Raw genomic sequence first — 15,689 nt, 5'->3', positions numbered from 1 at the left:
ATAACAGAGGAATGAGTCACATGGTAGGTCCCGTTAAATGAAGTCTGTTTTTTCTTAATGTTTTTTTTTGGACAAGGTTAATTCCCAGAACACATAATATAATGGTGTTTGATACAGACTGATCTTAATTTTTTTTTTCCATCTATATTAAACGTATGTACATATTCATAAACAAACCTTACTTTCGAGATGGCTGTACATTTATCTCTGTCACCCTCGGACGTTCAGGATATGATGTGTTGACGGGAAAGGAGACAACCGGATAAGTGTGTGTGTGTGTGTGTGTTTGTGTGTCATTATCTCTATGTATTGTTATCACCTCCATCCTGCCACTTGCTTTAGCCGTCCAACTCGTAAACTCTTTCTCTCTCTCTCTCTCTCTCTCTCTCTCTCTCTCTCTCTCTCTCTCTCTCTCTCTCTCTCTCTCTCTCTCTCTCTCTCTCTCTCTCTCTCTCTCTGTTGGGTGTGTTGGAACTTCCTACTTCTTTCAGGTTATCATTTACGAGCTCGTATCACTTTTCTTTGCTGCAACTTATTGTGTGTAAGTTTGTGTGGCTCTGAAATCAAGTCTTGCAGTGTTTCTCTCTCTCTCTCTCTCTCTCTCTCTCTCTCTCTCTCTCTCTCTCTCTCTCTCTCTCTCTCTCTCTCTCTCTCTCTCTCTCTCTCTCTGGTAACTTGCAGTTTAGTTTCTTCTGTTTTCTTGCTTCTGGTTCTGATAATGATAATGTTTCTTTCCATACGTCTTCCTTCTTTTCTTCTCTTTCTCCTCCTCCTCCTCCTCCTCCTCCTCCTCCTCCTCCTCCTCCTCCTCCTCCTCCTCCTCCTCCTCCTCCTCCTCCTTTTGGAACCTTTTTATATGAAATGCTCGTTAAGTTTTATTTTGTAAATTAAAAATTAGAAAGATGGAAAACATTAAAAACGTAAATTAGTATGCAAAACTGTGGGGGAGAGAGAGAGAGAGAGAGAGAGAGAGAGAGAGAGAGAGAGAGAGAGAGAGAGAGAGAGAATTATTCAAAGCTATCTCCGTTCCCTTTCCTTGCCCACCATCCCTCATTTTCTCCCTCCCTCCTCCTCCTCCTCCTCCTCCTCCTCCTCCTCCTCCTCCTCCTCCTCCTCCTCCTCCTCCTCCTCCGCCTCCCTCATCCAGGCCTTCCAAGTAACTTTTAAGGGCCAACGGAATTTTCTATTTCCAATGTAATCCTTTCGAACGTGCCTCTCAGTGAAGGTCATCCATGCTGCTTGTGTGTATGTGAGAGAGAGAGAGAGAGAGAGAGAGAGAGAGAGAGAGAGAGAGAGAGAGAGAGAGAGAGAGAGAGAGAGAGAGTACGTTTGTGTGTTGGTGGATGAATATATCATTTTCACTATCCGCTTGTTTTCTTTTGATTTTTTTTTTTTTTTTAGTAGTAGTAGTAGTAGTAGTAGTAGTAGTAGTAGTGAGAATAGTCGTAATTTTCTCGCCGTGCACCCATGAACATAAATAGTACACCTGTGATCATGGAGGTTAGCCACAGTCAAGTGTTGGTTCACGACACCTTATAGATCTTCGGTATCCCGCTGTGGATTGGACGCCTAGAATGGGGTCAGGCGCCTTGGTTCACACATGTTGTTGGGTGTGGCTCGGGCCGGGCGTCCTTGTAATCCTTTCAAGAGAAGTGTAGACCGACCTGCATCTCAAATATTTCGTCTGTTGTGCCCTGCGTCAGTATTCGCTTGCCAGGTACACCAGGTACACCAGGTGACCCCGCCTGAGCTTTTCTTTCTTTATGGTGGTGCAAAGATGGACTCGGTGCTTCCCTCATCGTGTCATTACGGCAATACGGTGACTGCCGTACACGTCACGGGGGATAAACATTCTCTCCCCGTTTTGTTACTGTGTAGTTAAGCACCTTGTAGTGAGAGAGAGAGAGAGAGAGAGAGAGAGAGAGAGAGAGAGAGAGAGAGAGAGAGAGAGAGAAATATAATTCTAATGACGTGAATCTTATGTGTAACATTTAATAGTTGTAGGTAACATTGAAAGAGGAATATTTTTTTTTCACAAAGACTATGATTCAGTGCGCTTGTGCCTAAGTGCAGCTGTGCAGCTTCTTGCGATAGATCTTGCATCACCACCAGTGCACTTGTGCTAAAGTGCAGCTGTGTAGCTTCTTGCGATAGATCTTACATCACCACCAGTGACCTTGTGTTAAAGTGCAGCTGTGCAGCTTCTTGCGATAGATCTTGCATCACCACCAGTGCACTTGTGCTTAAGTGCACCTATGGAACTTCTTGTGAAAAATCTTGCATCACTACCAAGTGTTAAAAATTATCAATAACTCTTCTCTCTTTCCCTCTATTTTTTTTTTTTTTTACTTTCATATCTTCACAATATTTTAGAGTTAAAAACATGAGCAGGCAGACCCACAGTCACCTTGTTTTTGTATATACTTTTAGTTTCAGAATCAAGAACATAGAGGACGCTGCAAGAAGTCAGTGAGCCTATATGTACTGGTCCCTGTTTAGAAAGCACACACTGTATATCCACCAGTGGTTCCTCTCCATATATGAAAGGATACATTGCCACGCCAACATTATATCAAAGATTGTACTGACACACGGAACACGGAATCTATAAAAGACCAGCATCTCAGTAACAATATATTGAACACTTGTGAACTCCTGACATAATGATGGCGTGTCAGGAAACAAGTGCTTTTTTTTTTTTTAATCTACTCGTATATGCGCAGGTGTCTCAGCAGCTGTTATGGAGGCATTTTATTTTTCTGTGTGTGTGTGTGTGTGTGTGTGTGTGTGTGTGTGTGTGTGTGTGTGTGTGTGTGTGTGTGTGTGTGTGTGTGTGTGTGTGTGTGTGTGTGTGTGTCCACCCCTCCGTCCGTCCGTCCATCACGTCTGCCTGCCTTGCTGTCTTTCTGTGTCTTTGTCCATGTGGCTGTCTGTCTGTCTGTCCGTCTGTCTTTCCGTTCATCTTTCTGTGTGTGTTCAAGACTGCCATAAAAAAACTAAAGAACTAAAGAAAATAAGTGAACATACAAAAAAACCACCAGACTTACACGTTTGGCAGTCCCTGTACAAAACATACTTACATATTTCCACTGATCATCCCCGCCCATAAATTCGTCTAATCTTCTTTGAAATTTCCCTGTTGAGTAAGCACCAATAACCTTCCAAGCATCTAGCCAATCCCCACGTTAGCTATTATAATCTTCCAAACCATCACGCACACCCCTTATTCCACATGAATCTTAACCCAAAAGTACCTGTAGACGAGGAAAAAGTGATCATCAGTATGGCAAGATAATCACCTCAACTCTTACTTTTCCTCCCAAATGTAATAGAAATATTGATATGTAAATACTATGATTGATTTATGGCATTACGCTGTCAGAAGGAACATAAAAACTTGCTCATCATTTTTACGAGGCCGTTGGTGAAGAAACAATTTTAGCATCTACTGTCTCGGAGTTTTATTACGCATATCTCACTGGGAGGCGCGATAAAGGCAAGGCATCTTATTACTATGGACAACTATAAACCCTTTGTATGTGTGTGTGTGAGAGAGAGAGAGAGAGAGACGAATATTGATAGAACTACTTAAGAATACATATCACGCGCGTCTTCACCAGAACCACAACATTCCACAACATTCTGAGTTAAATCTAGAGACGCAGCACATTTGGGAGTCGTGTCTGCGTTGTCTTGGCTGAGGAAGAGGACACGGCTGGAGTATTTTTAGTGTACGCTGGTCGTGTTGTAGTGCACGACCTCAGGGCGGGTTCTCCTTACTCCCACTTCCTGATGGCGACTGGCGATTCTAGCATGACAATAGAGAGAGAGAGAGAGAGAGAGAGAGAGAGAGAGAGAGAGAGAGAGAGAGAGAGAGAGAGAGAGAGACGTAATAAGGTAAGCGTAAGGCAAAGTATCATCACATAATAATAGGTTTGGGTAAGAATATGATACGAGTTAGTGGGAGAATGTTAGGGTAAATGTTCCCTAACACACACACACACACACACACACACACACACACACACACACACACACACAGAGAGAGAGAGAGAGAGAGAGAGAGAGAGAGAGAGAGAGAGAGAGAGAGAGAGAAAATTATTCCTTTTCTTTCTTATATTTCTTTGACTCTTTTGGCAAGAAGTCATCAAAAATCCCCACATGTCAGCACTGTCTGGTGGTGGTGATGGTGGTGGTGGTGGTGGTATTGTTATACTGATGGTGGTGATAATGTCGTCGTTCACTCACTGTAGATATCCATGTGTAACCCTTATTTGGAATTGCAGTTATTACCGTGCATTATTTTCTCTATAATGGCCGTGTCGTCTTAGGGAATTCAAAGGCCAACAGATGTAACTGCACGTAGCTGCGGGAGGCGAGATGAAAGCACAAAAACACGAGAAAACAAGGAAAACCATCAGGCATACACGGGGCACTCTTTTATGAAATATGGCTACTATCTCCGCCTCATCCATAATTTTGTCTAATATTCTCTTAGAGCTCTCTATTAACTCAGCACTAACAACCGGGTAATTGAGTCTATTCTGTTCATCTACCACTGTTTCGGAACAAATTTCCTCCTATATAAATCTAACTTTAGCTTGAACCAGTTGTTTGTTGTTCTGTATAATGATGAAACATTTGGCTGTTTACGTCTTGACTCGTGCGTGCTTGGGTGAATATTGATTGTGTTTGGAGGACTTATTTAGTAATGTTAATATTAATGAGCGCTAGAGTGTTCAAGATACGTGAAATTTTATGATTAGATTCTTAGTTATCAGGGTTTTCTCGGAGTAGTATAACCTTGTTGGATTACACACCTGAATAACATGTTAATAGTGGTCATCTGTGCATCGTTATCTCTAATTTTAAGTCATAACTGTGAATATTAATGTAGCCAGTAAGCTGTGCGTGTGTGTGTGTGTGTGTGTGTGTGTGTGTGTGTGTGTGTGTGCATATTACTGCATGTTCAGAATTCTGACCGGCATGTATTCCCAGTGCTGGTACAAATGTTTCAGTGTAAATACGAATGTATAAATATGAGGATATTTTAGTGTTCATGTTTGCGTGGAGTGTTCTTCCTGGTCCTGTGTTTGATACATGAATAGAAAGAGATAAATAGAGCGAGAAGGATAGATAGACAGAAATAGACAGAGTGAGAGATAGATAGATAGAGATAGAGAGAGAGAGAGAGAGAGAGAGAGAGAGAGAGAGAGAGAGAGAGAGAGAGAGAGAGAGAGAGAGCAACCTGTGATGAGGTATCTGAGGCACACGTCCTCGTCCTCAGCGCGGAGGGTGGGGCGGGGCGGACCCTTGACCACCTGTTGTTGGGCGACAAACAAAGGGTCGTTATTTCCCGGCATACATCTCCTGCACATCGTCAGGTCATTGGCATCAGGCAGCGCTCCTCTCATCCTCCGCGTCACCTTTCTCGGCACGCATCCTGGTGGCTTCTTTCAGACATAAAGGCAACATGAAAGTTGTCAGACCGAGTAAAACCTGCAGGTGTGTTCCCTCGGCCACACGCTCCCCGGGGCGCGGCGGGATCACACGAGGGGGTTCCGCAAGTGCGCTGCCTTATTTTCCTTCCTGGTATTTCCATAACAAACATGCTTTGTGACCAATGTGAGCTCCTGTTTTCGGCAAATTACATTCATCAGAACAGCTGGGCCTCGAGACTGCGCTGCACTCCGGCGTGAGCATCCCAGACGTCCTGCTACTGGGGAAGACAAAGAACTGTAATAAAATTCAAGATTGCGATATCAGAGAAGAATGTTAGTAATAAGAAAAAAAAAAAAAAAAGGACTGAGAAAAGGAAGACATGTTATTTTAGGAATTCTGCAAGTCCATCAGACTTTGAAGTGGTGGTGAGTGAATTGTGGTGGTGATATTACACTGGGATCCTAATAACAGTGAAGAATGAATAAATTGCCACATAAACAGTAATGGTTGCCCGCCGCCGCAGGTAAATATTTATCGGAAGCAACTTGCCTTGCTGCCAACAGGTGTAAAAACAAGTCTTTGTTTTCCGCTACGGCGGCAGCAGCAGATCTTGGACGCGGACGTACGAGTGTGTCGGCCTTGGCGGTGCTCCCTGGCCAGAGCTGCTGTGATGAATGTAATTCGGCGAAAACAAGCTCGTATGCCACACAAAGCGTGTTTGTTGTGGAAGTACCAGAGAGGAAAATGAGCCCGCGGTCTGGTTGGACCCCCTTGTGACCTGTCAGGGCCCAGGGAGTGTCTCGATGCTGGTAGTGCATCAATGTTTTTAGGGTTGGGCTGCATGAACAGGTCCTGCAGACGAGGAAGTATTTATTCATGCGACTGCTCTCACGCATGAATACAGCAGAAAACACACACACAGATACTTCTTGCTGGGAACATCTGTGGGCTGAGATGATGATAGAGAACATTAACATCTTAAGGGAATAAGTGTTGGGTTTGTGTATATAAATGTGTGAGTATGTGGTGGCAGGGGATGGGGGAGTGTATACATGTATGTTGGCGGGATAGGTGTGTGTGTGTGTGTGTATTTATGTAAGTATGCAAGTGTGTGTGTGTGTGTGTGTGTGTGTGTGTGTGTGTGTGTGTGTGTGTGTGTGTGTGTGCGCGTGCGTGCGTGCCTCTTACATTTTATATATATATATATATATATATATATATATATATATATATATATATATATATATATATATATATATATATTATATTATATTATATTATATTATATTGTAGACAAAATTTTTCGCTCCACATCATCAGACAAGTGTTCCAGCAGGTGATTTCGAGGCCGAGTCGTTGCTGTGTTCATGCAGCTGTACAGTCACCTGAAATTAATGTTGCGCTTCACGACGAGCCTGGAGCGGCCTCGTACAACCTGCTCTGCGCTGCTCTTCCGCCGCGTCCCCTCTCAGAGTGCAGTATTCAGACAGTGTCAGCGCATATGTATTGTTGCCGTGAATATTGAAGGTGTGGTGGACAAGCACAGCACTGCAGGGGAAATATTTCATTCTGCACGATGCTCACAAATTTGCGTGGATGAAAGGAAACTTTGAATAACCTTCAGAACTCACGAATACTGTCAAGCTGGTATTGCAGGAGCTGCAGGAGTCACCACTGTACTGGTAAGGAACCGGAGTAAAGTTTTTTATGTCGAATTTAAGCGAAAAGAAGCGAAATGTGAACAACAACAACAACAACATTAACAACATTAGAATAGGGAACAATGCCCGCCGCCGCCAAGGGAACCCGCTACACAAAGAACCGAGTCCAGGCAGTCATAAAATCAGCAGCAAAAATTCAGCCTGAGCAGCAGGAGGGAAGCTACTTAATTCCAAATCTCATACGGGGCATCGCACATGTGGGAAGGAACGTATGGACCGCGGCAGGAAGACTTTAGTTAAGGCGCCTGCAAAAAAAACAAGGAATTGAGAAAGAGAACCAAGAAAAAGAGGAGGAGCAAGAAGAAGAGGAAGTATTAGTAAGAAACCAGGAATAAGAGGGGAGGGAGAAGGAAGAAGAGGAAGTAGTAGGGAAAAAAAAAAAGAATAGTAAGAGGAGGAGAAGCGAAAAGAGAGGTGGAGCAAGAGAGAGAGGGAAATGTTGGAGGAAGAGTAACAGGAGGAGGAGGAGGAGGAGGAGGAGAGTAGCAATGTGTCTGTATGAGGGTAGGAAAAAAGCTTAACGGGTCATATGTACTACTTTCTCTCTCTCTCTCTCTCTCTCTCTCTCTCTCTCTCTCTCTCTCTCTCTCTCTCTCTCTCTCTCTCTCTCTCTCTCTCTCTCTCTCTCTCTCTCTCTCTCTCTCTCTCTGTCTGTCTTCCCGGATGTTCGTTGTAGTTAAGAGAAATAATTATTCGGAAGGTTAAGTGTGTGTGTGTGTGTGTGTGTGTGTGAGTGAGTGAGTAAGCAAAGACTCTGATACTAGTGGAAATTCAGTGGGGTTAGAAAGGTTGAGTTTTACGAAGGGAAAAGGCATCGAGCTTGGGAGAGAAACAATGGGATGAAGGGAGGGAACATAACAGGATGGATGGCACGACGGAGGGACGAGGGATGGGACGTGGGAGGGAAGGGAAGGGAAGGGAAGGGAAGGGACAGGGTACGATATGACTGTATGAGAGGAGGCAAGGGTGCTGTTGATAGAAGGGACCGTGGCTTGGGAAGAGTTAGTGTATAACGTTTAATAATGGATGTCGTGTGTATGAGAGACGAGATTGGAGCGTGCTAGGTCTAGGATATGTAACCGTATAGTGCATGACGTATATTTTTGTGTGTCCTCTGTATGGGGACGGGAAAGGAGTATGGCAGGATGGAAGGCTTTAAGTGTATAGTGTTAGGTAGAAAACATACAACCGCATTCACAAACACCTCAGCATCATATCTCGACTTGAAAGGCCCTCGTGGAACTTACTGGTATTTTCAGTGATGCTTCTATTAAGAGGCTCCAGTGGAAGTTACTAGGATTTTCAATGGTGTTTCCAAGATTGTAGGTGTAGTTTAACAAGGATTCTACGCCATGAACAGGAAAAGCACCTGTGGAAACCAGAGTATTCACCCCTTTCATTTTTAAACATGCTCCTGATTAGAGAACAAAGTGCTTCAGAACGCAGAATGTGGTGAAGAGGATGGAAAGGAGCGTGGTTGGATGGTTACTGTTTCTTGTTGAGGGTGTGGGATATGGTAGGGGAAGAGGCGTGGCCGGGATAAGGGTACTGGTATGATAATAGGTGGAGGAATGGGACAGTGTATGGTAGTTGGGGATTATAGGATTGGACGACAGATGAACCGTAGCTGGGAAAGGAGTAATATGTGTTGTGTAGGTGACGGGGAAAGAGTTCTGGGCAGGTGATAGGGAAAGAGAGCTTGTCTTTAGTAAAAATGTGGTGTTAGATGATATTGTACAGTGACGAGTGGCGAGTGTGGCCGGAAAAGGGAGTGTGGCTGGGAAAGAGTAAAGTTTTTAAGGGAATTAGATTGTGGGTAGAGTTTACTGGTGTCATGTTTGGGGCTGACGCGTCTTGGATAAAAGGTGGTATTGAGTGATTGTGTATAGTGGTGAGTGTACTTGTATGCTGTAGGAGTAGTACGAAAGCAAAGTATAGGGGAAAGAGGAGAAAGTGTGGAGTGGGTAGCGCTACTGGGGCCAGATGTTTGGGGCGGGGCGGTATTCGGGCCAGGAGGATCAGCTGGGCCGGATGCCTCCTGATTGACGCGGTTGCCACGTTGCGTTATTCTGGTGTTGCTTCCCTGCACGCTGGTGACGACTTGCTCACTTCCTATCCTTCTTCCCTTCCCCTTCCCACGCCCTTCACTCCGCCAAATGCTGTGATGGCCGGCGTGGCGGGTCATTTGTCACTTCCTCGTCACACTTATTTTACTCGAATTTCTCTCAAGTATTCCTTCTTTTCCTCCTCCTCTGTTGGACCTCACGTTTCTCCTTCACATTTCTTTCCCCCCCTTTTTTTTTTCTTTTGCATCCATCATTTCTCCTGTATCTGTTTCTACGTCTCACTTCCCTGCTTCATTTCTGTTTTCTCCTTCCCCTCTTCCATCATGCGTTCCCCCCGCATTATCTGCCTCCATCTATTCGCTACCCAATCTATCAATCATTCCCTTTCCCTCCTTCTTCGTCTTAGCCGAGAAGGTCAATATTTGTGGCGGGGATGTGCGGCCCTCCCCTCCCAGCCTCTCCACTCCAAGGGAACTTTCTCCGCAACACGAAATCCCTCTACGATAAACAGACGTCCTCGCTTGGTGAAGAAAACTCCCTCGATTGTAAAGAAAGATCCTCGCTCAACAGGGGCGAGTGCTCTTAAATGTTTCTGCATCTTAATTCGACTACAGGGAACAACAGGAGATATTTGGATTTTCAAGGGTATTTTTTTATATTCCAGTGATAGTTTCAAGAGGATTCTGTATCGATCTTAGGGAAAACACTATTGGGAACACGACTAATCATACTTGTAGGGTTGTAAGGGCTGTTTTCCACTATTCCATTGATAGTTTGAAGGGAATTTTGTTCTGATCATAGAGAAAAAACATCCTACTGATCATGTGTGTGTGATTTCAAGTGGTGTTCGTATTAGTCTGCATCATTACTAGGAAAAACACCCGTTGAAGACCTTACCAACCGTGTCTGTAAGATTTTCAAGACCGTTACTATTATTTCACTGGTAGTTGGACAAGGAATCTCCATCACTAGTAGGAACACCCATGAGAACCCTACTGGTCCATCTGTGGCTTTTAAAATGGTCTTTATGAGCGCCTGAAACATTTAAGAACACAGGCCAAGGAAAGACCCTCTGTGATAAAGGAAGTGCATAATAAATAGAATTCCCTTACAGTAAAGAAAGGTCCTGACACTATATAGAAAGACCCTGCGTGAGTGAGGAGGTCCCACCACTAAGTAAAGTGCATAGCAAAGGAACTTCCCTCCACAGTAAAGAAAGGCCTTTTATTGCAAGTATGGGCCTTCATGAGTAAAGACTTCCCCTGCAGGAGTAAAGAGGGGTTCTTCCAGGAGTAAAGAGAGAGAGAGAGAGAGAGAGAGAGAGAGAGAGAGAGAGAGAGGGGGGGGGGCCTGTAGTCTATCTTCTCCCACCACTGAAAGAATATCCTTCGTCCTAAATCAGTCTTCCTTACACACAATTAATCTTACCTAAAGGGAGGAAGAGAGAGGGAAAGGGAGACTGAGAGAAAGGGAGGGAGAGAAGAAAAAACTTATCCTTTCTTACATTTAGTTTAATCACGGTTTATGGAGGCAACGTCACTGTGGCTCTCTCTCTCTCTCTCTCTCTCTCTCTCTCTCTCTCTCTCTCTCTCTCTCTCTCTCTCTCTCTCTCTCTCTCTCTCTTCATGTTAGTGGTTTTCCCGTTAGGTCGTTACTAAATCCACCTTTATCACCTTTGTCGCCGTGTAATGCCGCTCTTGAGTGTTCCAGAATTGAAGACTAATTACATAATATCACGTTCCTTTCTCCCTCACTTCTCGTTTGTGGTTGGTGGGGGTCTTTAAGTTAGTTTTCTAAAGCCATTGCTATTATTTTTTTATTTGTTCTTGTGCTAAAGATTGGAAAGTGCCTAGATTCTTGTCTCTCCCTCCCGTCTTACCTGTCAGTGGTTTCTTGAGGTTCAGTTTTCAGTTCCTTCACCTTCTCGTGGTTTGTAAAGGTTTCGTTATAGTTGAAAAGCTGCTACGATCACTCTTGTTCTCTTTAGTTCCTTATAAACCTGAAAGATTACTCGACTGTGTATTGTCTTTAAAATGGTGATTCACTACATGCCTTCTGCTGAGATGCGTTAGATTAGATTTTTTTTCTTTCTTTTTTTATTATAGAATGAAAGATGATAGCAACGTGTTATCTTAAAGATGTCTCGAAATTTCATCGTTTATGACATACCTCATGATGACCTACGTGAGTTCTGTAGCCAAAGAGAAGGAGATAAGCACCAAAAGCAACTCACACGTATACATCATGTCCCCAACTTTATCTTTGCTGTGGTAGTTTGCAGCGTGGTACAGACAGAAGATCCTCCCCCCGGTTTCCCTTTCCAGTGTTCCCGCCTCTCCTCCGCCACACCCACGCCCTCCACCATAACCTGCACCTAAGCTATCCCGCATCCCTTCCCTACTCCCTCCCGCTTCTTTTCTCCCTCCCTACCTCCCTCTCCTCCCCCCGTAACACTAAGCCCATAAGCCACTAAGAAGCTCCTCCACTCTCCTTCGTTCTCCTCCTCCTCCTCTCTTCCTCTTCCTATTAACTCTTCATCTAACTCATCTTTGTCTTCCTCCTCCTCCTCCTCCTCCTCCTCCTCCTCCTCCTCCTCCTCCTCCTCCTCCTCCTCCTCCTCCCTTCATTCCCCTTCTCTTAATTTTCTTTTTTTATTTATATTCCACTTCCTTCTTTTCTTTAACTTCCTCCCACCTCTGCCTCCTCCTCTTTTTTCCTCTTTCAGTCCTACCCTGTTCTTTATTCTCTCTCTCTCTCTCTCTCTCTCTCTCTCTCTCTCTCTCTCTCTCTCTCTCTCTCTCTCTCTCTCTCTCTCTCTCTCTCTCTCTCTCTCTCTCTCTCTCTCTTCCTCTTCCTCTTCCTTGTTTTTACTAAACGTATTTTATTTTGTTCTCCCACCTCACGCCGCTTACCAATATTAGTATGCAGTTCAGGAGATACCCTTGTTATAAGCCGTCAGCTCTCCTGGTATCTGTTCCTCCTCCTCCTCCTCCTCCTCCTCCTCCTCCTCCTCCTCCTCCTCCTCCTCCTCCTCCTCCTCCTCCTACTCACTCACAAGGCCGGGGAAGGTGTGGGGAATACAGTGGCACCGTCGGGAGCAGGTGGAAGGCCTCCCAACACATTACCATCTCAGCCTCCAGCATAAGAATTAGAGGCCGTAAATTCAGGCCAACGTGTATTAAGGTAGGAGATAGACTGAGTTTTATTTATCCCCCGGCGTTTAAAATGGTGAGGTGTGTGTGTGTGTGTGTGTGTGTGTGTGTGTGTGTGTGTGTTTCCAAGTATTTCGTTGTCTTTTTCTTTCTTTCTTTTCTTCTTTTTTTCAAGCTTTGGTGAAAATTATTGAGGTTTTCAAAGGTGTTTTCATGATTTTACTGATAGTTTGGGAATAAAAAGAATTCTGCCTTATCACTGGGAAGAAAATCTGAGAACCTGACGTATCATTTCTGTGGCCTTTTAAAAATACTCGTGATAAAAGAACGAAGCGTTTAAGAATACAAGCCAAAGGTGTAGCATTGTCCCTTGTTAAAACTCTAGTATTTTTTTACGATTCACAAATTTGCACTGTGGGGAAGCGAAGAGAGGAGTAAAGGAAAGATTATTTAAAGCTGCATGAATTCCTTATAGACTGTGTGAGATAAGTCGCCGGTAGTTAACGTTACTAATCACTGTAATACCAACATCTTTAAAGCTTTTTTTTTCTTTTGGTTTCTACAGGGAAGGGAGAATTTTAAGGTAAAGACATTCACAGTTGCATGAATTTTTTAAAGTACAGTGTAAGACAAGTGGAAGATAAAACTCAGTGTAAGACAGTCATCATGGGTGTCACCTGTGTTTGTTTATACCGATATTGCAGTCACTCCGGATGAAGGCTCAGGAGGGGACCGATTTCTCAATAAGCTTCCTGGCTAGATTACACCAAGCTCACCTTTTCGTAACTCACCTTCAGTGCCTTGACATCCGGTTCATGTTATTCTCGATAGCATAGTTATAGTGACTTTGATGTATTAGTAATGTAGCAGTTAAAAAGATCTCCTGTTTCTCCTCTCTATCTTCAACGAAATTAGCCTCCATTCTGTACTTTTCTCTGGCCTAATATTTAGACGAGTGACAAAATGGCAGGATTTTTTTGTGTATGTTCTTGACTCGCTTCCTTCACAAATATGAAAAAAAAAATAGTTCTTTCTTTATTTACTCTGTTCAGTCAAACGGCAGGTGTCTACTGGATTTCTGTAGCATCCTTTATATTCCCTTATGTTGAAACAGTGGAGGGATTTATAACCACTTATCACTACGAAACAACACAATCTTTTCGAGACAACTCACGAAACAAGCTCATACAGTGTCTGTTTAGATTGAAGTTTACCGTATTTCGTCTCGCCTTTCTCACGCACGACTGTCTTACATTTTATTTAGATTTTCTTAATTCAGAGGAAGTAAGCACCACCTCTCCTACAGACAGTTGATAAAAACAGCACCCTCGTCACGTCCTCCCAGATCGAAGTGTATTTTAATCCTTCTGACGTTTCTCTCTCTCGCTTCGTATTTACTTTCTCGTGCTTTAAAACAAGTAAATACTACACCCCCTTTGCGCAGAGACAACCTTTAAAACTTTTTCTTTATGTCCCCGGAGTAAGATTTATCCTATGCAACCTGACCTTTCCTGGATAATATTACCTTCCTTTCTGTATCTTCTGTCTCTTAGTAAAAAAGAAACACAAGCGAGTCAACACTACACCAACTTTTCGACTTGGAGCAAACAACGTCCAGGATATTATTAGAAAGAAGGGGATTGGCGGAAAACGACACACTAAACTTGTCCGTGATTGGACCAGCGGCCGGCCAATAGCTATAAAATTTAGGAAGGACAAGTGCAGCTGTTTCTGTTGCTACTGTTATTATTATTATTATTATTATCATTATTACTGCGTCACTGGGAACAATGTCTACTTCTGTGATAGTTCTCCTTGATATCAGTGCTATTTTTACGGCAGCTGTACTGGATGAGCTACAACCACCATCACCACTTCTACAGCAAAATAACAAAGCACATCACAAAGACATCACAGGAAGAGGAAGAACAAGTGTTACTGTGAACTTCGATGTAAGTGGGAGATCCCGAGACGGAGGAGGTACGGGAGGAGGGATAGAGAGGAAGGCGGCGTGGGGCAGGAGGGGGCAGGGGTTGGGGACATCAAAGCTATCATGGTGCGTAATGGTAATAATTCCTATCATGAGCACGGCACAGAATCCTTGTCGATTTGATATTAGCTGAGACTCAATCAGTGCCAAGGAGGAGCTGGGTAACGGTAGTGGTGGTGGCGGTGGTGGTGGTGGTGGTGGAGGAGGTGGCGGTGGTGGGTAAATACTAGTCAGGTCGGGTCATGCATTGAGAGAGAGAGAGAGAGAGAGAGAGAGAGAGAGAGAGAGAGAGAGAGAGAGAGAGAGAGAGAGAGAGAGAGAATTAGGATGGTGTATAGAGGCGTGCGTACCTGGTCTTGTCAATATATGTGTCTTTAATATACTGAGATGTGGGCAACTTTGACCTCAGCACCTCAGGATTAGGGTGTGTTACGTGTGAAGTCCTGTAACACACACACACACACACACACACACACACACACACACACACACACACACACACAGAGAGAGAGAGAGAGAGAGCCATACATTCCTATTGCTTCATTTCCTCCTCCTGGAATGAGTGACGGCTGTTAGTTAAGAATCTTTCCTACTGTTTTTTTCTTTTTTTTTCTTTTTTTCAATTAAACTGATTAAACTGGAAATCTGTGACTAGGCATAGCTGTGTTTTTTTTTTTTTTTCGTTTATGTTATTTTATTTTTATTTATGTAGGTCTTCGTCGTTGTCCTCCTCCTCCTCCTCCTCCTCCTCCTCCTCCTCCTCCTCCTCCTCCTCCTCCTCCTCCTCCTCCTCCTCCTCCTCCTCCTCCTCCTCCTCCTCCTCAGCTTTTTTTCTCATATTCTCCTCCTCCCTACCTTGTATTCCTTTCCTCCTCCTCCTTTTTCCTTTGTCTTCCTCCTCCCTACCTTGTAACCTTATCCTCGTGTTTCTTTTTTCCTTGTCTTCCTCCTCCCTACCTTGTAAGTACAATACTCCTCCTCCTCCTCCTCCTCCTCCTCCTATCTACCTCGTATCCTCCTCCTCCTCCTCCCTCTCCCTACCTCGTATCCTCCTCCTTCTCCTCCCTCTCCCTACCTCGTATCCTCCTCCTCTTCCTGCTCCTCTTTTTCTTCGTGTCCTTTCCCCCTGTACCGTGTATCCGCCTCAGTAACACAAGCATTTGCACCGCCGCGCCGTTGTCGCCTCAAGAATGCCGTGTCTGTTTCCCACACACTCGCGGCTCAGAGGGACGCACTTGCTGGACACGTGCATCAAAGTTTCTTGAAATCCCTCAGTCGGAAAATATTTGTTTATCGTTTTCCTTGTCAGTTTTCTCTG

General features: G+C 44.1%; 1 protein-coding gene across 1 annotated transcript in view; it reads left to right on the top strand.

Annotated features, from left to right (window-relative positions):
• LOC135108279 (extracellular serine/threonine protein CG31145-like) overlaps window positions 1-15,689 on the top strand; it is a 196,466-nt gene that overhangs the window by 66,971 nt on the left and 113,806 nt on the right. The window lies entirely within an intron of this gene.

This window comes from Scylla paramamosain, chromosome 17, assembly GCF_035594125.1.
Source record: "Scylla paramamosain isolate STU-SP2022 chromosome 17, ASM3559412v1, whole genome shotgun sequence".
NCBI classification, from domain to species: Eukaryota; Metazoa; Arthropoda; class Malacostraca; order Decapoda; family Portunidae; genus Scylla; species Scylla paramamosain.
The sequence above is the reverse complement of the archived record's forward strand: the minus strand, read 5'-3'. Positions and strand labels throughout refer to the sequence as shown.